Below are 26828 nucleotides of genomic sequence, written 5' to 3' on the forward strand. Positions count from 1 at the left end.
TCTTTTCATACTTTCTTTCCTCACATTTGTTGGTTGGAACTTTCAATTCTATCCATGTGACGAGAATCAGTAATGATCAGTCTCACGCCAGGATGTGTTGAAGGCGTCTGATGATTCTGGGTCACCAGAACCCCATATTTATTGAACACACTTCCATAAGCCATACCAGAAAAAAACAACCATATAAAGAACATAACATTGTATCCGCCATCGGATAGGGAACTACCATATGAGGGCATCATACCATCACACTACTTCCACGTAGCTTGTCATGCTATACTACGTCAATATTTCTTTTACAGGATTTTCAGGACTTCCTGCAGAAGAAAGGGATAAGGCACCGAGTTGCTGTTTCAGCGGAAGCGTGGAATAGGGGTGTCTGTGTACGGGTGAACAGAGAATTGCAAAAGGGGATGGAAGCGCAATTGCTTAGTTCACATCTGCCACATGAGTACTGGCCGGAGTCGTTAATGTTGTATTGTTATACGTGGTTGAGAAAGTTTTCAAAAGAGTTGGGAAGTTCTCCTTTTGAGAAGCTGTTCCATAGAAAACCTTCTGTCGCCCATTTCAAGGTTTTTGGGTCTCATGTGAGGACAGAGGCTCCAGGGGGAGTAAAGAATGCCAGAGGCATTTTTGTGGGATATGAAAAAGGTCTCTACAGAGTAATTTTGTCTGAATCTGGTCAGGTGATTCTCACAAAATTTCTAGAGAGCGCTCCTGAACAGGAGAGAGTAATTGTTCACACATTTCCCACAGAGGACAATTCAGATGATGATGATGATTTTATTGATTACAGTGGTACTGATGAAAACAGTGATAGCTCAGGGAGCTCAGTTGTCACAGTCATTGAGAGGAAATCTCACACAATGGCTAGACCATCACAGGTGGAGGATGAACCATTGTTCACTGTTGGTACTGTTTCTCCAAAGAGTCCTGAAACTGAACCAGTGAGCAGAGAGGATCAGCACCTCATACGTAGGTCTGAGAGAGTCACAAAGGGTGTACCACCCAAGAGGTATTCAAAAGAGTTTGCCAACTTAGCTGTTGCATGTATTGCTGTTGCACACAACCAACGACAGGTTGAAACTGTGTCTAAGTCAGAGACAAAGGCACAACAGAGAGTTGCTAGCCAAGGTAATGCAGAAGCACTCATTCCTTGGAAGCCAGACAACCAAAGAGGTACACTGGGGAAACCAGTGGCGGGGAGTTCCAAGGGTGGAACTGAAACAACAGGGGAGTGTTATATGTATAACAACTGTTTGTTTTCCTCTTTGGATCAAGCTTTGCTCGCAACACGCATTGATTCTTTTGGGGGAGGATGTTACGAAAAAGGAGCAATGCTCCGGCAAGCTGCAGCTGGCTGTAAAGCCAAACAGGATGTTGATGTTGTGGCTGTACCGTGGGAGCAGAGGGACAGCATATTCACAGTGCTGAGCACCGGATGTTGGCTCAGTGTGTCATCTGACCTGTACTGGAAGTACAGGGGTGGAGCTACTCTCTCTGCTGTTGTTGTTTGAAGAGTACGGACGTGTTTCTCTGTACTGCTGCATAGACAGAAATAAAGGCATGTAAATACATTTCTGTCTGTCTCTTCCCCCCTCCTGGGGAAACAGGGAGGAGGGAGAGTGGTGTGTTCTTCTCACGTTTGAGGAGAATCGCCGATAGAGACCCCGCCTGTCTCCTGCTGGGAGTCGCAGACAGGGGAGGTCAACAAGTAATCTTAGCCGGGTGCCTGGAGAATGGCACATTCCTCTGACTAGGCTTGAAGATTACAACAGTCCAATCATCAACATTGCACGAGGTGTTCACGTGCTCATTATGCCTGGCGCAGCGTACCATACCAAAAGGTCAGACTGCAGTAGATTTTCACCCACGCACTCATTGGGCCACGTATGCACAAGCTACCATTTTCCTACATCCATGCACAACAGATAGAATTAGATATGACCATCCAGGTGCTTCACTTATGTCTGGTATGAGATGCAGTAATTCCTGATGGAAGCTATGATTTAAAAAATAAAAAGAAGGTTGGATTATATAATAATCAGGACTACAAAGGCAAACCGATAACCCTACTCCATGATATATCAGGTTTGAAGGTGTGTTGAATCAGGGAAGCATTAAGAACTTCAGTTTTCCATCTGCAGTCAGAAAGAATCAGGACTAGCATCACAGCCTTCACAATGTATCCTTAAGGTAAAGGTAAAGGGACCCCTGACCATTAGGTCCAGTCGTGGCCGACTCTCGGGTTGCGGCGCTCATCTCGCTTTATTGGCCAAGGGAGCCAGCGTACAGCTTCCAGGTCATGTGGCCAGCATGACTAAGCCGCTTCTGGCGAACCAGAGCAGCGCACGGAAACGCCGTTTACCTTCCTTTTTTGTTCCTCTTTGGCCAATCAGGTACAGCAAATCCTTACCCTCTTTCAAAACTAGTTTCTAATTGTTAAAATCACTTCTATTATGTCTCCCATCTTTCCTCCATATGTTTAAACACCCTTAGCATATTATTTACTTTTGACATAATATAACTTTAATCTTTCGCCCTTTTTCTATTACATTTTTGCATACTTCTTAACACTGTATCCCTAATGCCATATTATTTTTATACCCAACATCATTTTAACATTCATAAACTTTGCAGTGTTTCTGCAGATAGATCTTGAACTTCTTCCAGTCCTCTTCCACTGCTTCTTCTCCCAGGTCTCGGATTCTGCCAGTCATTTCTGCCAATTCCATATAGTCTATTACTTGCATCTGCCATTCTTCCAAGGTGGGCAAATCTTGTGTCTTCCAGTACTTTGCGATGAGTATTCTTGCTGCTGTCGTCGCATACATAAAAAACGTTCTATTTTTCTCTAACACCAATTGGCTGACTATGCCCAAGAGAAAGGCCTCTGGTTTCTTAGGGAAGGTATATTTAAATACCTTTTTTTAGATAGATAGATAGATAGATAGATAGATAGATAGATAGATTCTTTATTGTCATTACACAAGTGCAACATTGCACAAGTGCAACGAAATTGGATGCCATCCCTTAAAAACAACAAAAGCAAAACAACAACAACAACCAAACAAACCACATTCCAGCCACACCCACACCCACACCCATCAAACTCCCAGGTCACACTATCGAGTTACTGCATTTAAGAAGGCCACAGCTCTTGGATAGAAACTATTTTTCAGTCTATTTGTCCTTGACTTGATGTTTCTGTATCTCCTGCCAGAAGGCAGTAGTACAAACAGACTGTGTCCCGGGTGAGATGCATCCTGCAGGATATTGTTTGCTTTCCTAAGACAACGGGAACCGTACAGTTCTTCCAAAGATGGGAGGGGATGACCAATAATCCTTTGGGCTGTGGTTATGACCTTCTGGAGCACCTTCCTCTTCCTAGCTGTACAGCTGGAGAACCAGGCACAAATACAGTATGTGAGAATGCTCTCTATGGAGCCTCGGTAGAAGGACACCAGCAGTCTCTCACTCAGATTGTTCTTCTTTAAAAGTCTGAGGAAATAAATTCTCTGCTGGGCCTTCTTCACCAGAGCAGTGGTATTTGCGCTCCAAGTCATGCCCTGATCGAAAGTCACTCCCAAAAACCTGAATTCCGCCACCCTCTCCACCCGTTCCCCGTTGATATACAAGGGCTGAATGTCCGCCTTTTTTTCCCTGTAATCCACCACCAATTCCTTGGTCTTAGCCGTATTAAGAGCCAGATTGTTCTCTCCACACCAAGCACAAAGCCGCTCCACCTCGTCCCGATAGGCGGACTCATCCCCTCCTGAAATGAGCCCCACCACCGTAGTGTCATCAGCAAACTTGATGATTTTGTTGCTGGAATAAATGGCTGTACAATCATACGTATAGAGAGTATAGAGCAGGGGACTCAACACACAACCCTGTGGTGAGCCGGTGTTAAGGCTAAGGGCTGTGGACATATGTGACCCTACTCTAACCCTCTGAGAACGTTCTGACAAAAAGTCCAAAACCCAGAGACAGGTGGAGTTGGAGAGTCCAATCGCCTCTAGCTTGGACACCAGTCTATGGGGGAGGATAGTGTTAAAAGCAGAGCTAAAATCCACAAACAGCAGCCTCACATAACTCCCCGGCTGCTCCAGATGGAACAGAGCAGCATGGAGAGTGGTAGTGATAGCGTCTTCCGTGGATCTATTTGCCCTGTATGCAAACTGGTAGTTGTCAAAAGTTGATGGAAGACAGGAAATAATGTGACGGCGCACCAGTTTCTCAAAACACTTCATGATGATTGGAGTCAGTGCAACTGGTCTGTAGTCGTTCAGACTACTGATTGTGGATTTTTTAGGTTTTTTTTAGATTTTTTTTTTAGATTTTTTCAGTTCATTATATATCATCTCCCAGAAAGCCTTAATCTTCGGGCACGTCCACCAAAGGTGAAAGAATGTACCCTCAGTTTCTTTACATTTCCAACATTTGTTATCAGGCAAGTGATAAATTTTAGCAAGCTTGACTGGGGTCATGTACCACCTATAAATCATTTTCATAATATTCTCTCTTAAGGTATTACATGCCGTAAACTTCATACCGGTAGTCCACAACTTTTCCCAGTCAGCAAACATAATGTTATGACCAATGTCCTGTGCCCATTTAATCATAGCTGATTTAACTGTTTCATCCTGAGTATTCCATTTCAACAGCAAGTTATACATTCTTGAAAGAATCTTAGTTTTGGGTTCTAACAATTCTGTTTCCAATTTCGATTTTTCCACCTGGAAGCCCAATTTTTTGTCCATATTATAGGCCTCTCTTATTTGATAGTAATGAAGCCAATCTCGCACTTTATCTTTTAGTTTCTCAAAACTCTGCAATTTCAATTTATCTCCTTCTTGTTCTAATATCTCCCAATATTTCGGCCAATTGGCCTCCATATTGAGTCTTTTCAGAGCCTTTGCCTCCATGGGTGACAACCACCTTGGGGTCTTGTTTTCCAGTAAATCTTTGTACCTTATCCAGACATTAAATAATGCTTTCCTGACAATATGGTGTTTGAAAGCTTTGTGCGCTTTAACCTTGTCGTACCACAAATATGCATGCCATCCAAAAACATTATTAAAACCCTCCAAATCCAAAATGTCAGTGTTCTCAAGAAGCAGCCAGTCTTTCAACCAGCAGAAAGCTGCTGATTCAAAGTAAAGTTTAAAGTCTGGCAGGGCAAACCGCCCTCTTTCCTTCACATCAGTTAATATTTTAAATTTTATTCTGGGCTTTTTGCCCTGCCAGACAAATTTAGAAATATCTCTCTGCCACCTCTTGAAACAATCCATCTTGTCCACAATCTGCAAAGTTTGAAACAAGAATAACATTTTTGGCAATACATTCATCTTTATAACTGCAATTCGACCCAACAAGGAAAACTTCAGTTTGGACCATATTTCTAAGTCTTTTTTAACTTCTGACCAGCATTTCTCATAGTTGTCTTTAAATAGGTTCAAATTTTTAGCTGTCATATTTATCCCCAGGTATTTCACTTTCTTAACTAAAGTCAAACCAGTCTCATTCTGAAACCTTTCTTTTTCAGTCTGTGTTAAATTTTTCTCTAAAACCTTCGTTTTTAACTTGTTCAGTTTAAATCCAGCCACCTGACCAAATTCTTGAATCAGTTCTAATACCCTTTTCGTACTAGATTCTGGCTCCTGTAATGTCAAAACTAGGTCATCTGCCAATGCCTTCAATTTATATTCTTTCGCTCCGACCTGAATTCCTTTGATCAAACGGTCCCTTCTAATCATATTCAGCAGCACCTCCAGGACCGAAATAAATAACAATGGAGAGATAGGGCAACCCTGTCGTGTTCCTTTTTCTACATGTTTTTCCTACTGTTGCTGGAAACATTATAAACTCCTAAATGCTGAGGCATGTGATAAGGGCATTTCTGTGACCTCTTTCCCTTTATTGCATCACTAAGCCAAAATAAATGGAACTTAAGGAGAAGGGGGAGGTGGAGCCCAAAGACAGGACAACCTTAGCTGCTGGTTCTTACTTGTATATATGAGGAGGGCCATGCAGGGGCTTCCATCTTTAGTTTCACAGGTTTGGAGGTTGCATGGGATTTCTGGTATAATGGCTATGCAGTGTAGACAGACGATAGCATCTGCTCCAAAAGACAAAACCAAAATCCCATGTGAATAAATGACGGTAGTTTTGTAGCCATTTCATTGGAGGTCTTCATATTCTCACCAACAAAGGAAGTTTGGAAAATCCTGACTTGGGTTAGTAATAGTTGAAGATCATGGACATATTTACACTCAGGAGAAACTGACACAGGGAACACACAACAACAAAACACACATCACAACTTGTTCTGTGGGTAACACATAGGGTTCTTCTTTCAAAGCTAATTCCATCAATGAAAGCAGGAGGGGATGACACTTTGGCAGCCCCTAGGTTACAAACCATGTTGATTTGATGATCCCATCCATTTGCAACATAAGGAATGTTCACCAGCAGTGCACTTTGAGAAAAGAAATGGTTCCCTATCTTGCTTTCAAAATTCCTGATGTACAGACATTGGGAAAACAAGAACAGGGACTGGCTCAGCTCTCTTCTCTTATTTCTGTACAATGTATCTGATAGCTTTAAAATTGCTGCCCCCATAAGCACATAGGGGTGGGCATCTCTTTCACCATACAATTCCGCAGGAAGGGACAGAACATGACCAGAGAACTGTTCTAAGCAGTTGTAAAATGTTTAAGGGAGAAAGAGGCAGCCCCCAGACCACCTCTTCAGAACTTCATATTTCTGCTTGTAAAGCTGGGTGGATTTCTGATGGCTTGTTCCTCACACAATATGGGTGCCACCCCAGGAGGGAAATATATTGATCTACCCATCCCTAGCTCTTAGATAGTGGAACCTATTGTCCTGAGACAAAGGTTTTTGAGAGCAGAAGCAGTAAGGCCTACACAATCATTCAAGCCTGCTGACTTGTTAACTGTTAACAGCAAACTGCTAAGTCACTGTGACCCATGACTCATCTTGAGTGAAGACTCATTCTCCCTACAAAACTAGCCAGCCAGTGTGTGTCTCAGCTAGGTGTGTGTGTTGCGTTGTTGCAGACAGAGTGGCTCCAGGACTCTAGTAAATCAGTAACTAAGACTGTGCCTCTGTGAAGAGTCAGATAGCTGCTATGAGCACTCTGTGTATACTCTTTAACTATGCTGTTTATGAACAACTTTATTTTCTCGAGTAAAAGTTTTATTCTGGTTATGAAGAAGACTCTGCTTTGATTAATTTACCGCTGCACGATAGCCTGCTCAAATCTTGAGTCTTATTTTCTACTTGCAAAGTATCTTTACTCAGAAAAGCCCTGACATACAAATTTAAATATTAGGGAGAGTGGCTTAAATAAATAAATTTGAGCAGACTGTAGCAGGCTGCAGTAAAGGAAGAGATGTGAAGCAGGGCCACTTCATCATTGATTGCAGGGGGTTGGACCACTAGATGACTCTTGGGTCCCTTCCAACTCTTAGATTCTCTGATCAGCTCTACTGCAACAACAGCTGCCTTTGGCTCACCCTCTCCCTCAGTTATCACCTAGGAACAGTCTTTCCATTCAGGTGCAACAGAGGGAGAGAAGAGAAGAAGGGCCATTTCATTAGCTAAGTTCAGATTTTATGGAGGGGCAGGGTTAAGTTTGGTTTGGCTCAGTATTAAACTGCCTAAGTTGCATTTGCCTTCTCTCTTAGGCCTGTCAACCTGCACTTAAGCTGCCTCCCTTGGCTGACAGTGCTTTTCCCAGCTCTTGCAAAAAGAACATACCTCCAGGTGTAAGGAACAGGAAAACAGAGATTGCCAGAAGTACTTGACTTGGGATGGGCATCTTGGTATCAAAGGGTGTGTTCTCCAGCAGAGCCCCAAATCACAGAGGAATAGATGTGGACCTTTACTGGATTCCTCCAGGGTGGAGAAGCTTCTTCCTTTGATCCTTTTAACAACAGCCTAGAGATCATGGTGTCCTCGGAAAGGGACTATAAAGATAAATGAACTGGCCACTCATCACAGATCAAAAATCCCAATTTGAGTGATAACTTGAAGTGTGGGTGGAACAGATTCTTTGATGTCAGGGCTTCAATGGCCTCTGCAAGTCTGCACTGGCACACCTGCCACTTTTAGGACCAAAAAACTGCAGGACAAGATCTGTAATCATCAATATTTTCACTTCTTGCACACTAATCTATGGATGGTGGTTTTAATATTTATATTTTACTGTAATTAAATTGTAGAAATGTCCATTTTAACACCACAAACAAGGCTATATTTACATTGCAACCTTGGACATGCCTATTCAACAGTAAGCCCCATTGAGTTCAATGAGCCTTTCTCCTCAGGTGCATACAGGATTGCAGCCTCACTGTATACAAAAGACGGAGGTAACAATCTTGTAGCAGATTTTGATAGTAAAAGGTAAAGGTACCCCTGATCGTTAGGTCCAGTCGTGGACAACTCTGGGGTTGAGCGCTCATCTTGCTCTATAGGCCGAGGGAGCCGGCGTTTGTCAGCAGACAGCTTCCGGGTCATGTGGCCAGCATGACTAAGCCGCTTCTGGCAAACCAGAGCAGCGCACGGAAATGCCATTTACCTTCCCGCTGGAGTGCTACCTATTTATCTACTTGCACTTTGACATACTTTCGAACTGCTAGGTTGGCAGGACCAGGGACTGAGCAATGGGAGCTCACCCCATTGCGGGGGTTCGAACCACTCACCTTCTGATCGGCAAGTCCTAGGCTCTGTGGTTTAACCCACAGCGCCACCCGCGTCCCTAATGTATCCTTAGGTGGGTTTAATACAAGGTTGAAATGGTCCCAGCACACACTAGCTTGACAGATGGAATCATAAAGTTGGAAATGCAGGGAATCCACTGCTACATCATCTCCAATAGGTGGCAGCCCAACCTTTGCTTAACATCTTCTAACCATGGAGATTCGAACACCTTCCAAAGACGGCTGTCTTCTAGTAGGAATAATTTAAATGTCCAACACTGAAAGTGATCAAACATTATTGCATTCCTTGAGCCCAGAGAGATCAAACAGGCTGCACTACTAAGAAGGCCCCCTCTGGTTATAAAATCCAAAATTAAACTATGTTCTACTGTGCCAAATTCCAATTCTGAATCCATGAAAAATACATTCTATTATATGTTTAATAACTCATAAGGCAGCTGACTACAAAACCATTCCTATTGATATCAATGTAACCAACCATAAGATTATTGCTCTTGTTCATCAATATGATATTCTAAAGGTTGAAAGGGGTCTGCATGATACGCTTCATATAGTCATCCCTTCCAGGGACTTGGGAACAATATATCCAAGTACATTTTCACTTGGAAAGAGCAGCAAGTGGAGTATCCTGTCCCCATCCTGGATTGAAGCCACAAGGCAACATGCACAGAACTCCCCCCCCCCTTCTTCTCTAACTGCATAATGCTTATGACAACCTGGTGTCTCATACTGAATGTAAATGAACTGTGAAAAGACTCTATGAATTGAAAGTGGAGAGCAGTGTGTACTATTTTGTCACACATGAAATTTTTAATTAATTGATTGATCAATTAATTAAACAGAGTGCTTCTACTTCTTTTTTACCTTTACTTCCTTTCAAATAACACAGCATGGCAAAAAAGCAAAGCAATTTAATATGGAAATGCTACTAAATTGCCAGCTCATCCCTTCTGATTCAGTGTGGATACCCTGACTCCCAAAGTAGGGACTAGGTGATCCATCCATCAGATCTGTTGTTCCAACCACTTCCTGTTCATCCCTGTCCCAAATCTTTGAAAATGTGCCTAGAAAGTACAGTACACCCCTGACTCACCCAATAAGCTTTGAAGATCAGTGTGCCTAGTAGTGTACCTCCTTCCCCAATCGCTATGCAGCGAATGCTGACTTTGCCCAGGTTTTGCACTGAGGATCATTCTCTACTCATGAAATTTAGAACTCTGGAAGAAACATATAGATTTGCATACAGGAGAAGGAACCTTCAGCCCTCAAAAACAGTCATGATGAGTGATGTCACTGAGGCGAATGACAGGTGTGCAAAAAGCTACCTCCCGCCATGACCCGAAGCAATGTTGTCCCGAAGCAATGTTGTCATTGGTGGGCAGGGGCTGTTTTTCTCCAAGCTGGTTTTTCAGGGGCGATGCTTTTATCCCTTGAAAATTAATAGCAACACTGCCCCATTGACACGCAAAGTATTGATGGTAGCTAACCAGGATGGGTTGAAATGAGGATTGGACTTTTGGACGGAAGATAAAACTATTCATGGCTACTAGCCATGATGATTATGATCTGCACCCATGGCTCCAGTTAGTATTGTTTTTGCATACCATTAAAATCACAAATTGTTGTGGAAATACAGGTGAAACTCGGAAATTAGAATACCATGGAAAAATTCATTTATTTCAGTAATTCAACTTAAAAGGTGAAACTAATATATGCGATAGACTCATGACATGCAAAGCGAGATATGTCAAGCCTTTATTTGTTATAATTGTGATCATGGAGTACAGCTGATGAAAACCCCAAATTAACAATCTCAGAAAATTAGAATATTAAATGAAATCAGCAAAACAGGGATTGCAAATAGAGCAATATTGGACCTCTGAGAAGTAGAAGCATGCATATGTACTCAGTATTTGGTTTGGGCCCCTTTTGCATCTATCGGCCTGTGGAACTGCTGAGGTCTTAGTGGAAGACCAGGATGCTTCAATAGCAGCCTTCAGCTCTTCTGCATTGCTCAGTCTCATGTCTCTCATCTTTCTCTTGGCAATGCCCCATAGATTCTCTATGGGGTTCAGGTGTAGCCAGTTTGCTGGCCATTCAAGCACAGTAACCTGGGCATTGAACCAGGTTTTGGTACTTTTGGCGGTGTGGGCAGGTGCCAAAGTCCTGCTGGAAAATGAAGTCAGCATCCCCATAAAGCTAATGTGCCCAAGGAAGCATGAAGTGCTCCAAAATCTCCTGGTAGACGGCTGTGTTGACCCTGGACTTAATGAAGCACAGTGGACCATAACCAGCTGATGACGTGGCTCCCCAAATCTCTTTTCTGATGAGAGCAGCTTTTGCATCTCATTTGGAAACCAAGGATCCAGAGTCTGGAGGAAGAATGGGGAGGCATACAATGCCAGATACTTGAAGTCCAGTGTGATGTTTCCACAGTCTGTGTTGATTTGGGGAGCCATGTCATCTGCATGCTTCTACTTCTCAGAGGTCCAATATTACTCTATTTGCAATCCTTGTATTGCTGATTTCATGTACTATTCCAATTTTCTGAGATTGTTAATTTGGGGTTTTCATCAGCTGTACGCCATGGTCATCACAATTACAACAAATAAAGACTTGACATATCTCGCTTTGCGTGTCATGAGTCTATCTCATATTAGTTTCACCTTTTAAGTTGAATTACTGAAATAAATGAACTTTTCCATGATATTCTAATTTTCTGAGTTTCACCTGTATATATAAATATCAGAGCAATGAGCCTCATTCTGCTCAGTGGGACATATTTTTAAATAGGCATGCAACATGAAGCTCTGGCCTTTTTACACCTGATCTGGGAGAGTGGTGCTTGAGGCTGCTGAGGTGTTGGGGAGAGAGTTGTTGCTCTTGTTGCTGCTGGGTTTGTTTGTTGTTGTTGTTTTTTTGTATCTTCTGTGATTTATTGTTAAGTTTGGTTTTGCATTTTCTGTTGATGGCTACTTTTGAGATGTTGTAAGCTGTTAAGGGACACGGGTGGCGCTGTGGGTAAAACCTCAGTGCCTAGGACTTGCCGAGCGCATAGTCGGCGGTTCGAATCCCCGCGGCGGGGTGTGCTCCCGTTGCTCGGTCCCAGCGCCTGCCAACCTAGCAGTTCGAAAGCACCCCCGGGTGCAAGTAGATAAATAGGGACCGCTTACCAGCGGGAAGGTAAACGGCGTTCCGTGTGCTGATCTGGCTCGCCAGAAGCGGCTTCGTCACGCTGGCCACGTGACCCAGAAGTGTCTGCGGACAGCGCTGGCTCCTGGCCTCTAGAGTGAGATGAGCGCACAACCCTAGAGTCTGTCAAGACTGGCCCGTATGGGCAGGGGTACCTTTACCTTTACCTAAGCTGCCTTGAGTATGGTTTGAACTGTAGAAAGGCAGAATGCAAATAAAAATATGTATGTATGTATGTATGTATGTATGTATGTATGTATGATTACACGTCTTGTCCTGCAGGGGCAAATGTGCCAGTGGAGACTTGCAGAGCCCATTGTAGCCCTGAGCTAAAAGACTCTGTTCCTCCCACACATCATTAGTGTCCTGTTATGAGTGGCCAGTTCATAATGTCACGGCCCACCAGTTTATCTTTATAAGTCCTTTCGGAGTACACTGTGGTCTGTAGGGTGGTGTTAACAGGAACAGAGAAGAAGCTTTCTACTCTGGTGGAATCCAGTGCATTTGTTCCTCTATTACTTAGGGTTCTGCTGCAACATACACAGTGTCTTCTGCTTCCAAGATGTCCACCCCAGGCCAACTTTTTCTGGTAATCTGTGCTTTCCTGTGCCTTATACCTGGAGGTATGTTTTCTTCTTCTTCCGAGAGTTGGGGAAAGTATTATCAACCAAGGGAGATAGGTTCAAGGCAGGTAGACTGGTCCAAGGGAGAAGGAAAATGTAACTTAGGTAGATTCACATCGAAATATGAACCAAATCAAACTTCTCCCTCCTCCATAGAATCTCAGCTAAGCCAATAAAATGACCCTGATTCTGTTATCTGCTGCCACTTGATGGAAGGATTGTTTTTAGCTGACAACTGAAGGAGAGGGAGAGCGAAAGACAACAGTAGTTGCAGTCGAGTGGATGGAGTGGTCCTGCTTCACATTTGCACCTTTCCTGCCAACTGCTACAGCCTGCTGAGATTTATTTATTTATGCATGCCACTCTCCCTAATATTTAAATTGGAATGCCAGGGTAGAGGTATCTTGGTAGAGATACTTTGCAAATACAGAATGAACTCAAGCTGTGGTCAAATCATGGGCTCCATCATCTCAGAGCTGGGGACGGATGGGTCAATGTATTTCCATCCTGTGCCAACTCCTTTTAATCCCATTTGGGGCAAATTATGTAAGGAAAAATCAACCCAGCTTTTCAAGCAGCAATATTGAATATTCTGAAGAGGTGGTCTCAAGCAGCAATATTGAATATTCTGAAGAGGTGGTCTTTAGTATTTTACAGCTGCTTAGAGCAGCTCTGAGGCCATGTGGCAAAACAAAATTGTGATCTCAGGAATTGACAGTCCCTTCCTGGGGACTGTCCCTTCCTGGGGAATGGTAATGTAGAAAGGGATGCCTGCCCCTGTGTGCCTATGGGGGCAGCAATTGTAAGATACCAATACAAGAAAGAAAGAAAGAAAGAAAGAAAGAAAGGAAGGAAGGAAGGAAGGAAGGAAGGAAGGAAGGAAGGGGGCAGAAGGAAAGGAAGCTGAGCCTGGGCCCATTACCCCTTTTCCATTGTCTGAAAGTAAGTTTACAGATTCAAAAATCTGTAATCAGGCATTCTGAAAACAAGATAGTTTTCCATTTCTTTTTTTGAAGTACACTGTCTGTGAACATTCCGTCAATGTTGTTTTTGTAACCTAGGGGCTGCCAAAGTGTCACCCATGAGTGGATATGCATCCACAGGCACATCCCTGGTACCTACGATATCCCCTCTCCACCCCTTGAGGAGGCAAGACTTGAAAGAAGAGCCCTATTTGTCACCCGTAGGCCAGATAGTGATGTGTGCTTGGCTGCAATGTGTTGCCCATGTCAATTTTTCTTGTTTATAAATATGTCCATAGTCCCCAAAGAGTTAACAATCCTTGTACTAACCTAAGGCAGGGTTTCCCAAACTTGGGGGTCTCCAGCTGTTGTTAGACTACAAGTTGCATCATCCCTAAATAGCAGGATCTGTGGTCAGGGATGATGGGAAATGTAGTCAAAAAACAATCAGAGGACCAAGTTTGGGAAACCCTGACCTAAGGGATTACTTTCTTGCCGAGAATATGAAGATTTCCAACCAAATGGCTACAAGGCTACCCTCGTTTATTCACATGAGACTTTGGTTTTGTCTTTTGGAGCAGATGCTCTCCAGTGTTCACTGTGCGTAGCCTCGGAAGAAGGAGGAAAATGCGAAATGAGTACCTGTGAAATTGATGGTGAAGGACAGTGTATTGCATTAATTGCCTATAAAGGTAAGAAAACCACACCTGCTATAAGGTTGGACCTTCTTTGGGCTCCATTTTCCCTTTCCCCTTAAGTGTCTGGGGGGGGGGGCTTAGCGATACAATAAAGGGAGATAGAATTCAATGTGGCACTAAGTGAGGAATGTGGGGGGTGGAAAAATTAGATTCTAGTGAAGCATTTCAACAACAAAAGAGGTGGGGTTCCTAGATCCAAAGAGCAGGGCTAGCACACAGAAAGACCCAGCAGGGTTTAAAATCATGTCACACTTTGTGCAGTAGGACAGTGTGGGGATAGGCTGTTAAAGCTGCTTTAATATCCCATTTAATCTACCAAAGCAGTGGACCCATTTCTATCCCTCTTAGCATTTAAAACACCACACCTTGTTAAGGAGGTTTTCAAATGCTTTACTTACAGATGCAAAAGACTGATTTATTATTTGTTCTATGCAGTGGCAAGCAGAAATCAGGTACAATGCTCTTTGGTGGAAAACATAGAAGTTTAGTTTCAAAAACACAGTCTGAGCTTGTAGGGAGCAAGCTCAGACACATTGAATGGTGGAAGAGAGTGTGGAAAGGAAGAGAAGGCTTGACTTCTTCCCTCACAGGAGAAGACAGTGTGGGACCTCAATGATTCTAGAAAACACAGTTTTCTGTTATTAACCCCTTCATACACTAACTAGCACTCAGGCACAATTATGTTTGACTGCAATGTCCCATAGTATGCATTTGGGTAGCAAGGTCTGATCACATAACAAGTATCCCCCCCCACCTTTCCTTCCCATATGAACTGCTTAAACCTGTTCTGGGTTTCTGCTAGAGCAGATTAGGGAGCAGGGGAGGAGTGTGTGCCTATACCCAGAATAGCTTTGTTCCCCAAGAGTAATAAATTTTGTGTTTCTTCTTTCCTTCAGTCATCAGTATTACCAGACTATTTATTTCTAAGCTCTGCAGAACTCTCAGTAGGGGGCACAGCTCAAAGGACAGCAGTTTAGATCTTTTAGGTGAAATTCAGTTAATCATTGTGGTGGCAATAGTGATGCAAACATTCACTCTTTTCTCTCCTCCTTTTTCCTGCTTTCTGTCCCTTTTCTCAGCTGAGGAAGTTTTTGAAAAAATACTTGGTTGTTCGAAGAAGGATGATGTCACCTGTGATGAAACAAGTGATAACCCAGAAAATGGCATGCATTATAAACTCCACTGCTGTGATGAAAGTGATCTCTGCAATTCAAAGTTTTAAGACTCTGCTCAGTTGCAGACAATAAAAGCTTATGCTCTTAGCTTGTCAACTTTTCTTTGAATGTTCTTTATGCAGTGAGGTCATAGTCTGAGACAGTGGCACCAGGTGAGTTCAAAACAGCCAGTACTATTTCTGCAGCAGTGTCCCAAACCTACCCAGTTAGCGTGAAAAGGGAGCTTTTGGGCCACTGTAGTTTCTAAAGCTAAGCATCTGGAAACACTGCAATCACAAGGGGCTTTGGATTCAAGAGAATGGTGTGCAAGTTCTGTTAAGCACAATGTGTCAATTATTTGGTTAATTAAAAAGAATTCAATGGATTCCTAAATCCAAAGGTGGGACTAAATACTCTCCAGTAAGAGAGAGCCCAGGGAAGAGTTTTTTGAAGTCACAAAACATGCAGCAGTAAAGCATGGGAATATAGGCAATTTGACCATTTTAAATATCCCATTCTAAGTCAGTTCCAGTGCTTTCCTTTAGCATTTGACAGAGCACATTGGTTAGTAAGTTAAAATGGTTCTTACTTACAAACTTCTAAAGTTTGATTCATGCATTTTCCCATAAAGCAGCAAGCAAAACTGGAAGAAACCTTGGGTTAAAAATATGGTAAAGTTTATATAAGCACACGGTCTAAACCAGGAGCCTGTGGTTCAGACCTCCATTACAAATGGCATTCACATGGTGGGCTGAATAAACAAAGCACTTCTCTAAGCTTCTCAAAGTCTAGGAAGTCACTTCTCAAAGTCTAGGAAAAGAGTTCTGTGGTCTTTACCCCTTCATGCATTAACTAGTACTAAACACACTGGTTGTATGAGGCTGCAATTACCCCACAAAATGGAACTTCATGGAAAACACATCTGAAGTAATTCCAAAGCATTATATTAGAAAATATTAGATCTAGCTGAAAGACAACTTATGGAGATCAGCACTGATTGTGGCAATACAACCTACATCATCACCATAACCATCATCATCATCACCCCCTGCAAGGCAGGGAGCAGGTCTTCCAGGTCTTTCCTTAAACTCTTCTAACCATGGAGAGTCTACCAACCTAAGAAGGCTGTCTTGTAATGGAGACCCTTAAAAGAAAGCAATGAAAATGATCAAGCATTTCTACATTCCTTCTGCCCAGAGAGATCAAACAGGTTGTACCATTAATAGGCCTCCACTGAGCATCAGATCCAATTTAAAGCTACAATTTGTTGTGCCAAATGCCTTTTCTGTATCCATGAAATATAATACTCTGGTTTTTTACAATTCCCTAGTATATTATAGTTAATAACTCCTAATTTAAGGCAGCCGGCTATAAAACCATTCTCATGGATAGCAATATAACCAAGCACAAGCATATCACGCTTCCTGATCAATATGATATTCTAAAGGTTGAAAGGAGTCTGTATAATATGCCTGCTACATTTCACTCTGCTTTGCAATCAGGACTATATTGGTTTCTTTTCAAGAGTGATGGAGATTTCCATGGCAATTTGATAGTGAAATGAAGGGGTGAAAAGCAAGGAGCACAGAAGAATGAATGGAGCCATCTCTTCACCCTGAACAATAAACCTCCACGTACTTGGGAACAATATATCCAAGTACAGTGGAATCTTGGTTCTTGAACGGCTTAGTTGATGAACAATTGGCTCCTGAATGCCAAAAACCCGGAAGTAAGTGTTCTGGATTTCAAATGTTTTCGGAAGCCAAATGTCCAACTTGGTTGTTGGCTATTGTTTCCGGGGCACCTGCACCAATCAGAAGCCGCACCTTGGTTTTCTAATGTTTTGGGAGTCGAATAGACTTCTGGAATAGATTAAGTTTGAAAATCAAGGTTCCACTGTACATTTTATGGGGAAAGTGCTGCAAATGGGGGTATTTCCCTCATTTCCTGGATTGAAGTCACAAGGGAACAGGAACAGAGGGCTTCTCCTTAAAAAAAATAACAACACTGCATGGCTAAAAAGCAAGGCTATTTAATATCTAACTTCAATTTAAGTGCCAGGTCACTACTGCTGATTCTGTGTAGATATCCTCACTCATAAACAGAATTCTAGGTGATGCATCCTGACTCCAAGTATCAAATCTGTTATTCCAATCACTTCTTGTTTAACCTTGCCCACAAACCTTTGGAAAGTGCCTAGAATGTACAGAACACTGTTTATTCCTGCAACTTGGAAGATCAATGAGTTTAATAGTATTTCAGGAAGCAACCCTTAAATTTTTGACATGACCATTATTTTGCATTCCCAGAAACTGAAATGGCACAGCCATCGGTCTATGGGCCTTGTCTGAGTTTTTCATTTCTTCATCTGCCTTTCATGTATGTGTGTTCTTGGCCAGCAAAGGCATTTGCTCTGGTACACTTCCCACAGTGTACTGTGCTATCTGGAACATCTGGTAGAGATCAGCCAGATTCAACTATACTGTGTACTTTAACTACAATGTGTACTAGTGTGCTCTGCTTAAGGGTTTCTTGTGTGCCCTGAATGCATTTCTAACGTGCAGGAGCTTTGCGTACCTATATGTCAGGAATACTTTCGCTGGCAATCACACATTGAGAGCTGCTTCTGAATACTACCGGTAGTTGCTGAAAATAACCGAAGGGAAGAAGACCCTTGTGCTTGGGTCCTTCAAGCCAGTTTCCCACAGGAATTTGGCTGACTCTTGTGAGAACAGGATGCTGGACCGGATTGGTCATTGGCCTGATCCTGCAGGTGAAGGCTGAACCTTATCCTTGCCAGGGAATTCGTTTGCCCGCGTCCCCAGTGCCGAAGAGAGAGCAAAAAGCACCAGGAAAGTTTCTTCTTTGGAGAAAAGAGTTTATTGCAATCTGCGCAGAGTGACAACCAGCAGGATAGCTCCTGCAAACTGGCTGTGTCGCAAGACACTTCAGCAGACTTTCTTATACTTTTCTGAACACTCTCCCCCCTCCCATACCTTCTCAAAAACTTCCCCAATCAGCTGGCAAATGTTCAACTTATTCCCTTATATGGCACATCTATATTGCTTACTAAACATATTTTTACTGCTTGCTAAACATTCCTCATACGTGTCTTTCTGCTAGCTAAGCACTCCCCCCCTCCCCTCTTGCTTGTACATGTCTTTTCTTATTTTTGCATTAGTAAGCATAAGCACAGGAAAAGGGGGCCTCCTTGGCAGGCCTGATTAAATCTGCAAACAGCAGTTAAAATGTTTCTGCAATGCTAAGAAATGGACTTTTGACCTGCCAGACAAATTTAGCAAACAGTCACTGGCGATGTGCTAGCTGTCTGGCCGAAATTTGCAGAAGTAAGATTAGCACAGGATTAGCACAGGAATTTACTGCAGATAGTATTTGAGAGCAACCTTTCTTAGGTACAAAGTACAGAGCTTAGGTGCAGATTTCTTAGGTACGAGGTACAGAGAATATTGAGAGAGACCTTTCTCATCCCCTGCATATATGTCTTGCATTTCTAAAACATTTCTAAAACATTTCTAAAACCGGTAGCACAAAACAGGAAACAGCTCCCAGTCTGCAGAGCTGAAAACAGGAAGCAGCTTCTGGCCTACAGAGCTGACACATTTGCGGTTTCTGCTAGCTGCCTAACCACAACTGCAGCCCTTTAGCTTCTTTTATAATATTCTAGTTAACCTTTCCTTCTCCCTTCACAGGCTCTTCTCATGTTCTTAATTTTGCAATCTAAACCAAATCCTGAAATTCTAAACATGGTACAATTGTACCTTGGTTGACGAATACCTTAGCAGTCTAACCTCTTGGCTCCCAAACGGCTCAAACCCAGAAGTGAGTGTTCTGGTTTGCAAACATTCTATTGGAAGCTGAATGTCTGGTGGGGTTTCCATGGCTTCTAATTGGGTGCAGGAAGCTCCTGGAGTCAATTGGAAGCCACGCCTTGGAAGTCGAACCTTTTTGAAGTAGAAAGGGCTTCCAGAAAGGATTCCATTTGGCTTCCAAAGTATGACTGTATTACTAAATATTTTGGACATTACCTTTACCATTATGAAATGTAATCTTCATGTTCATTCAGTGAAACCTGACAGCAACTCAACAAGATAAATTTGTGCATTTGCAACAATAAAACTGTGATCCTGTATGGGTCTACTCAGAAATCAGCACTGCTGAGTTCAATAGAGCTGATTCCCTGGTCTCTTCAATACATAACAAAACAGAGGACATTGTAAGTCCGTCCTTCTTCATTAGGTGGGGGAAATGCATTTAATCTTTCAGGAACCCTGAGACTCAGTCACTGCTCCCGTTGTTTGGTAAAGCTCCTGCCCATTTGGTAGTTCAAAAGCATGTTAAGTGCAAGTAGATAAATAGGTAGCACTCCAGCAGGAAGGTAAATGGCATTTCCGTGCGCTGCTCTGGTTTGCCAGAAGCGGCTTAGTCATGCTGGCCACATGACCCGGAAGCTGTCTGCTGACAAACGCCGGCTCCCTCGGCCTATAGAGCAAGATGAGCACTCAACCCCAGAGTTGTCCACGACTGGACCTAACGATCAGGGGTACCTTTACCTTTTACTATCAAAATCTGCTACAAGATTGTTACCTCCGTCTTTTGTATACAGTGAGGCTGCAATCCTGTATGCACCTGAAGAGAAAGGCTCATTGAACTCAATGGGGCTTACTGTTGAATAGGCATGTCCAAGGTTGCAATGTAAATATAGCCTTGTTTGTGGTGTTAAAATGGACATTTCTACAATTTAATTACAGTAAAATATAAATATTAAAACCACCATCCATAGATTAGTGTGCAAGAAGTGAAAATATTGATGATTACAGATCTTGTCCTGCAGTTTTTTGGTCCTAAAAGTGGCAGGTGTGCCAGTGGAGACTTGCAGAGGCCATTGAAGCCCTGACATCAAAGAATCTGTTCCACCCACACTTCAAGTTATCACTTAAATTGGGATTTTTGTTCTGTGATGAGTGGCCAGTTCATGATGTTATGGCCCACTCATTTATCTTTATAGTCCCTTTCCGAGGACAAAATGATCTCTAGGCTGTTGTTAAAAGGATCAAAGGAAGAAGCTTCTCCACCCTGGAGGAATCCAGTAAAGGTCCACATCTATTCCTCTGTGATTTGGGGCTCTGCTGGAGAACACACCCTTTGATACCAAGATGTCCATCCCAAGTCAAGTACTTCTGGCAATCTGTGTTTTCCTGTTCCTTACACCTGGAGGTATGTTCTTTTTGCAAGAGCTGGGAAAAGCACTGTCAGCCAAGGGAGGCAGCTTAAGTGCAGGTTGACAGGCCTAAGAGAGAAGGCAAATGCAACTTAGGCAGTTTAATACTGAACCAAACCAAACTTAACCCTGCCCCTCCATAAAATCTGAACTTGGCTAATGAAATGGCCCTTCTTCTCTTCTCTCCCTCTGTTGCACCTGAATGGAAAGACTGTTCCTAGGTGATAACTGAGGGAGAGGGTGAGCCAAAGGCAGCTGTTGTTGCAGTAGAGCTGATCAGAGAATCTAAGAGTTGGAAGGGACCCAAGAGTCATCTAGTCCAACCCCCTGCAATCAATGATGAAGTGGCCCTGCTTCACATCTCTTCCTTTACTGCAGCCTGCTACAGTCTGCTCAAATTTATTTATTTAAGCCACTCTCCCTAATATTTAAATTTGTGTGTCAGGACTTTTCTGAGTAAAGATACTTTGCAAGTAGAAAATAAGACTCAAGATTTGAGCAGGCTATCGGTGTCGTGCAGCGGTAAATTAATCAAAGCCGAGTCTTCTTCATAAACAGAATAAAACTTTTACTCAAGAAAATAAAGTTGTTCATAAACAGCATAGTTAAAGAGTATACACAGAGTGCTCATAGCAGCTATCTGACTCTTCACAGAGGCACAGTCTTAGTTACTGATTTACTAGAGTCCTGGAGCCACTCTGTCTGCAACAACGCAACACACACACCTAGCTGAGACACACACTGGCTGGCTAGTTTTGTAGGGAGAATGAGTCTTCACTCAAGATGAGTCATGGGTCACAGTGACTTAGCAGTTTGCTGTTAACAGTTAACAAGTCAGCAGGCTTGAATGATTGTGTAGGCCTTACTGCTTCTGCTCTCAAAAACCTTTGTCTCAGGACAATAGGTTCCATCACCTAAGAGCTAGGGATGGGTGGATCAATATATTTCCCTCCTGGGGTGGCACCCATATTCTGTGAGGAACAAGCCATCAGAAATCCACCCAGCTTTACAAGCAGAAATATGAAGTTCTGAAGAGGTGGTCTGGGGGCTGCCTCTTTCTCCCTTTAACATTTTACAACTGCTTAGAACAGTTCTCTGGTCATGTTCTGTCCCTTCCTGCGGAATTGTATGGCGAAAGAGATGCCTGCCCCTATGTGCTTATGGGGGCAGCAATTTTAAAGCTATCAGATACATTGTACAGAAATAAGAGAGCTGAGCCAGTCCCTGTTCTTGTTTTCCCAATGTCTGTACATCAGGAATTCTGAAAGCAAGATAGGGAACCATTTCTTTTCTCAAAGTGCACTGCTGGTGAACATTCCTTATGTTGCAAATGGATGGGACCATCAAATCAACATGGTTTGTAACCTAGGGGCTGCCAAAGTGTCATCCCCTCCCACTCTCATTGATGGAATTAGGTTTGAAAGAAGAACCCTATGTATTACCCACAGAACAAGTTGTGATGTGTGTTTTGTTGTTGTGTGTTCCCTGTGTCACTTTCTCCTGAGTGTAAATATGTCCATGGTCCTCAACTATTACTAACCCAAGTCAGGATTTTCCAAACTTCCTTTGTTGGTGAGAATATGAAGACCTCCAAGGAAATGGCTACAAAACCACTGTCATTTATTCACATGGGATTTTGGTTTTGTCTTTTGGAGCAGATGCTATCGTCTGTCTACACTGCGTAACCATTATACCAGAAATCCCATGCAACCTCCAAACCTGTGAAACTAAAGATGGAAGCCCCTGCATGGCCCTCCTCATATATACAAGTAAGAACCAGCAGCTAAGGTTGTCCTGTCTTTGGGCTCCACCTACCCCTTCTCCTTAAGTTCCATTTATTTTGGCTTAGTGATGCAATAAAGGGAAAGAGGTCACAGAAATGCCCTTATCACATGCCTCAGCATTTAGGAGTTTATAATGTTTCCAGCAACAGTAGGAAAAACATGGAAAGATTCTTGGCTATGTACATGGCAATATTGTGATATGTTAGGGGAATGCTCTGGGTGAAATTCCATGTAGCACGAAGTGTGGGGTGGAAAAATTAGATTCTGGTGACCCATTTGTGTGGGTGAACAAGAGAAGAGCCAGCAAGATACCTAGATAAAAAGAGCACACAGAAAGACCCAGGAGAGTTTAAAATCATGTCACAATTTGTGCAGCAGTACAACTAGGGACAGGCTATTAAACCTGTTTTAATATCCCATTTATTCCACTGAGCACTGAACAAAGCACACACTGAGAGATAAGTTTACAAATGCTTTACTTACAGATTCAAAAGTTGGATTTATCTGTTGTTCCATGCAGCAGCAAGGAGAACACATGCAGAATACTCACATGGAAAATACAGAAGCATAGTTTCAAGCAGACAGTCTGGGCTTGTATACAGCAAGCACAGACATGTCTTTCTTTTTTATTTTCTTTTTTATCAATAATTTTTTATTATTTTCTTTACACAGTTGTTTTACAATACATTAAACCACATATGCACTTTTAGCTCTGCCGAGCTTGCGACTTCCCTCCTTACCTTCAGTGGGTATCCCTTATTCTCTTCAGTCGCGTATTTTAATTTTTATCCTCATATCTATATTATACTTTGTAGGAGTTACTTCAGCCCTGCCAGTGTTTTTAAGTTTTTACAATTATCCTTTAAATACACAATAAATTTACTCCTACTTTCCTGGAATCTCTGATCATTCTGATCCCGAATCCTGCTGGTCAGTTTGGCTAACTCCGCGTAGTTAATCATTTTCATCTGCTACTCTGCAATGGTAGGGAGTTCTTGTAGTTTCCAATTTTGGGCCAACATATTCCTTGCTGCAGCTGTGGTGTACATAGATAGTCTTTGGTCCATTTTCTTAATCTCCCTCCCCATCAAACCCAACAAAAAAGCCTTTGTTTTTTTGGGGAAAGCTATATTTAAATATTTTCTTAAGTTCGTTATAGATCAACTCCCCAAAATTCTTAACTTTCTTGCAAGTCCACCACATGTGATAGAAATCTCCATTCGTCTCTTTGCATTTCCAGCATTTCTTGTCCCTCATCCTATATATGTGGACAGTGGAATTTGCTGCCAAGGAGTGTGGTGGAGTCTCCTTCTTTGGAGGTCTTTAAGCAGAGGCTTGACAACCATATGTCAGGAGTGCTCTGATGGTGTTTCCTGCTTCGCAGGGGGTTGGACTCGATGGCCCTTGTGGTCTATTCCAACTCTATGATTCTATGATTCTATATTTTCGCCAGCTTTACTAGTGTCAAATGCCACCTATAAATCATCTTCATTAAATTTTCTTTTAGAGCCGTACATGCCGTGAATTTCATACTTTCATTCCATAATTTTAGCCATGCATCCAATTCAATATTATGCCCAAAATCTATAGCCCATTTTATCATTGCTTCTTTCACCTCTTCATCTTTTGTAAACCATTCTAATAACAAATCATACATCTTAGATAATATTTAACCTCTGCCTTCTATTAATTCTAATTAAAATCTTGATTCAGCTTGAACCCAGCTTTCCTTTTATCCTCACTCAGTATATCGTTCACCTGATGGTATTGCAGCCAACCTGTAAACATGCCTTCTGTTTGATAATATGGTTTAAGCTTTAACCCTTGTTCCATTTTTCTAATGATTTCCTCATAAGTGGCTTGCCTTCCTTCCATATTCACTTTTTTGACAGTCAATACAGTGGTGCCCCGCAAGACGAATGCCTCGCAAGACGGAAAACCCGCTAGACGAAAGGGTTTTCCGTTTTGGAGGTGCTTCGCAAAACGAATTTCCTTTGGGCTTGCCTCGCAAGATGAAAATGTCTTGCGAGTTCCTGCGGGTTTTTTTTCCTTTCCCCCCCTTTTTCTAAGCTGCTAAGTCGCTTATCAGCTGATCCGCTAAGCCGCTAAGCCGCTTAACAGCTGATCCACTAAGCCGCTTATCAGCTGATCCGCTAAGCCGCTAAGCCGCTTATCAGCTGATCCGCTAAGGCGCTAATAGCGCTAATCCGCTAAGCCGCTAATGGGCTTGCTTCGCAAGACGAAAAAACCACAAGACAAAGAGACTCGCGGAACGGATTCTTTTCGTCTTGCGAGGCACCACTGTACCTCTATTGGCAATATCCACCATGGGATTTTCCTTTCCAATAAATTTAAATTGACCTTCTGATCACATGATTTAAAAAACCTTTATGAACTTTTACCTTATCATACCACAGGTACGAGTGCTACCCGTACCTGTTGTCAGGACCTTCTAAATCCAAAAGGTCCGTATTTTCCAATGTTATCCATTCCTTTAACCATACGAGACAGGGTGCTTCATAATAGAAATTCATATCTGGTAAGGCAAACCCACCTCTTTCTTTTTTATCTATCGATATTTTCATTTTAATCCTCGGCTTCTTTCCCTGCCAGACGAATCTCGACAATATTTTTTGCCATTCTCTACATTGTCCTGTCTCCTTGATCACTGGAATTGTTTGGAATAAGAATAACATTCTAGGCAAAACGTTCATCTTAATCACCGATAATTTCCGCCTGTTCCAAATTTCTAAATCCTTTTTAATCTCTCTCCATGTGATTTTGTAATTATCTTTATACAAATTTATATTTTTCATTGTCAGCCAAATTCCAAGGTATTTCACTTTATTAACCACCACAATTCCTGTCCTATGTTGCAATTCCTCTGTCTCTTCTTCATTCATATATATGAAAATAAGCACAGACACATCTTTCCTGGCTGCTGCATGGTTGAAGAGAGTGTGAGCATGCAAAGGAAGTGAAGGCTTCACTTCCTCCTGCACTGGAGAAGAGGGTGTGCATCTTAACTGAGTTTAGGGAACATGGTTCTCTTGTCTTACTTTATACACCAATTAGCACTTATGCACACTTATCCTTGACAGCAATTTCCCAGTTTGCATGTGGGTAGCTAGGTCTGCTCACATAACAATCTTCCCCCCACCTCTCCTATCCACATGCATGCCTGAGGTTTTCCCCTACCCTCTAGAGCAGATTTAGGAGTGCACGAGGATGGGGAGGGTGGAACATGTGTGCCTATACTGAGAATAGCATCCTCACTTGTGCAGGGATTCCATTCCCAGCTGCCACATGCACCAGCAAAACATATGTAATTGTGTCCTTCACTTCTCCGCCCCTGTGCTGCCCTCACCTCACCCCCTTCTGGTGCCAAAAATGCCACATTGACAGCAGCCCCTCGTGGGCTGATTGTGCACAGGTAGGGCGGTGCCTGTTATTGTTTCTGTGCTCTGAAGTGGTTTAGTCATGCTGGTCACATGAGCCAGAAAGCTGTCTGTGGGCAAACGCCGGCTCCCTCGGCCTGAAAGTGAGATGGGCACCGCAACTCCATAGTCGCCTTTGACTGGACTTAACCGTCCAGGGGTCCGTTACCTTTTATTTTACTATATACAGTGGTACCTCGGGTTAAGAACTGTGCGATTTTTTGTTCTCATCCTGAAGCAAAGTTCTTAACATGAGGTACTATTTCTGGATTAGCAGAGTCTGTAACCTGAAGCGTCTGTAACCCAAGGTACTACTGTATACACCAAACTCCCAGTCAATAGGGAATACAGACACAACTCATTGGATATTTTATGTGAAATCCAGTTACTCATTGTTGTGGTGGTGGTGATGACCCAAACATTCACTCTTTTTTCTCTTCCTCTTTCCTCCCTTTCACCCCTTGTCTCAGATGGGAAAGTTTCTGGGAAAGTACTTGGTTGTAGGAAGCCTGATTCTCCGAAGTGTGGTTCTATAGTTTATAAGCCAGAGATCGTAACCCATTATGAACTCCACTGCTGCAGGGGTAAGGATTTATGCAATGGAAAATTGTAAGACAGGCTGAAAGCAACATCAAGATTCTACACTCCTGCAAACAATAAAAGTTTGTGCTGTTTCCCCTTGGCTTGTCAATTTTTTTAATTGTTTTTGTTTTAATTGTTCTATGTGAATTGGTCTAGTGGTCCGGGTTAGCACGCAGGGGCTGGGGTTTAAAATGGAAAATATTCTACAAAGCTAAGCATTTAGGAACACTGAAAACCCAAGGGGCTTTGGTTTCAAGAGAATGGTGGGTAAATTTATTAAGGACAATGTGTTGATTATTTAGTTAATTGGAAAGAATTTACTGGATCCCTAAATTCAAACATGGAACTGAAGACTCTCTGGTAATAAAGAGCCCCCCCCCACAGTGTTTTAAAAATACAGCAGTAAAGCA

The 26828-nt window shown here is 42.5% G+C and overlaps 2 long non-coding RNA genes across 2 annotated transcripts in view; both read left to right on the plus strand.

Moving 5' to 3' along the window:
• The window catches only part of LOC309338031, a 201728-nt gene extending 186244 nt beyond the window's left edge, over positions 1-15484 (plus strand). Inside the window, exons 2-4 of the long non-coding RNA XR_014154594.1 lie at positions 12410-12562; positions 14106-14216; positions 15302-15484. This is a non-coding gene — a long non-coding RNA (uncharacterized lncRNA). The remainder of the gene's footprint in view (positions 1-12409; positions 12563-14105; positions 14217-15301) is intronic.
• A 4934-nt stretch (positions 15485-20418) lies between these two features.
• LOC309338036 lies at positions 20419-26512 on the plus strand. The gene is made up of 3 exons (XR_014154602.1): positions 20419-20611; positions 22274-22384; positions 26307-26512. It is a non-coding gene; the product is annotated as an uncharacterized lncRNA (long non-coding RNA).
• Positions 26513-26828: the final 316 nt, after the last annotated feature.

The sequence above is a fragment of the Podarcis erhardii genome (assembly GCF_964252035.2).
Source record: "Podarcis erhardii genome assembly, chromosome: 3".
NCBI classification, from domain to species: Eukaryota; Metazoa; Chordata; class Lepidosauria; order Squamata; family Lacertidae; genus Podarcis; species Podarcis erhardii.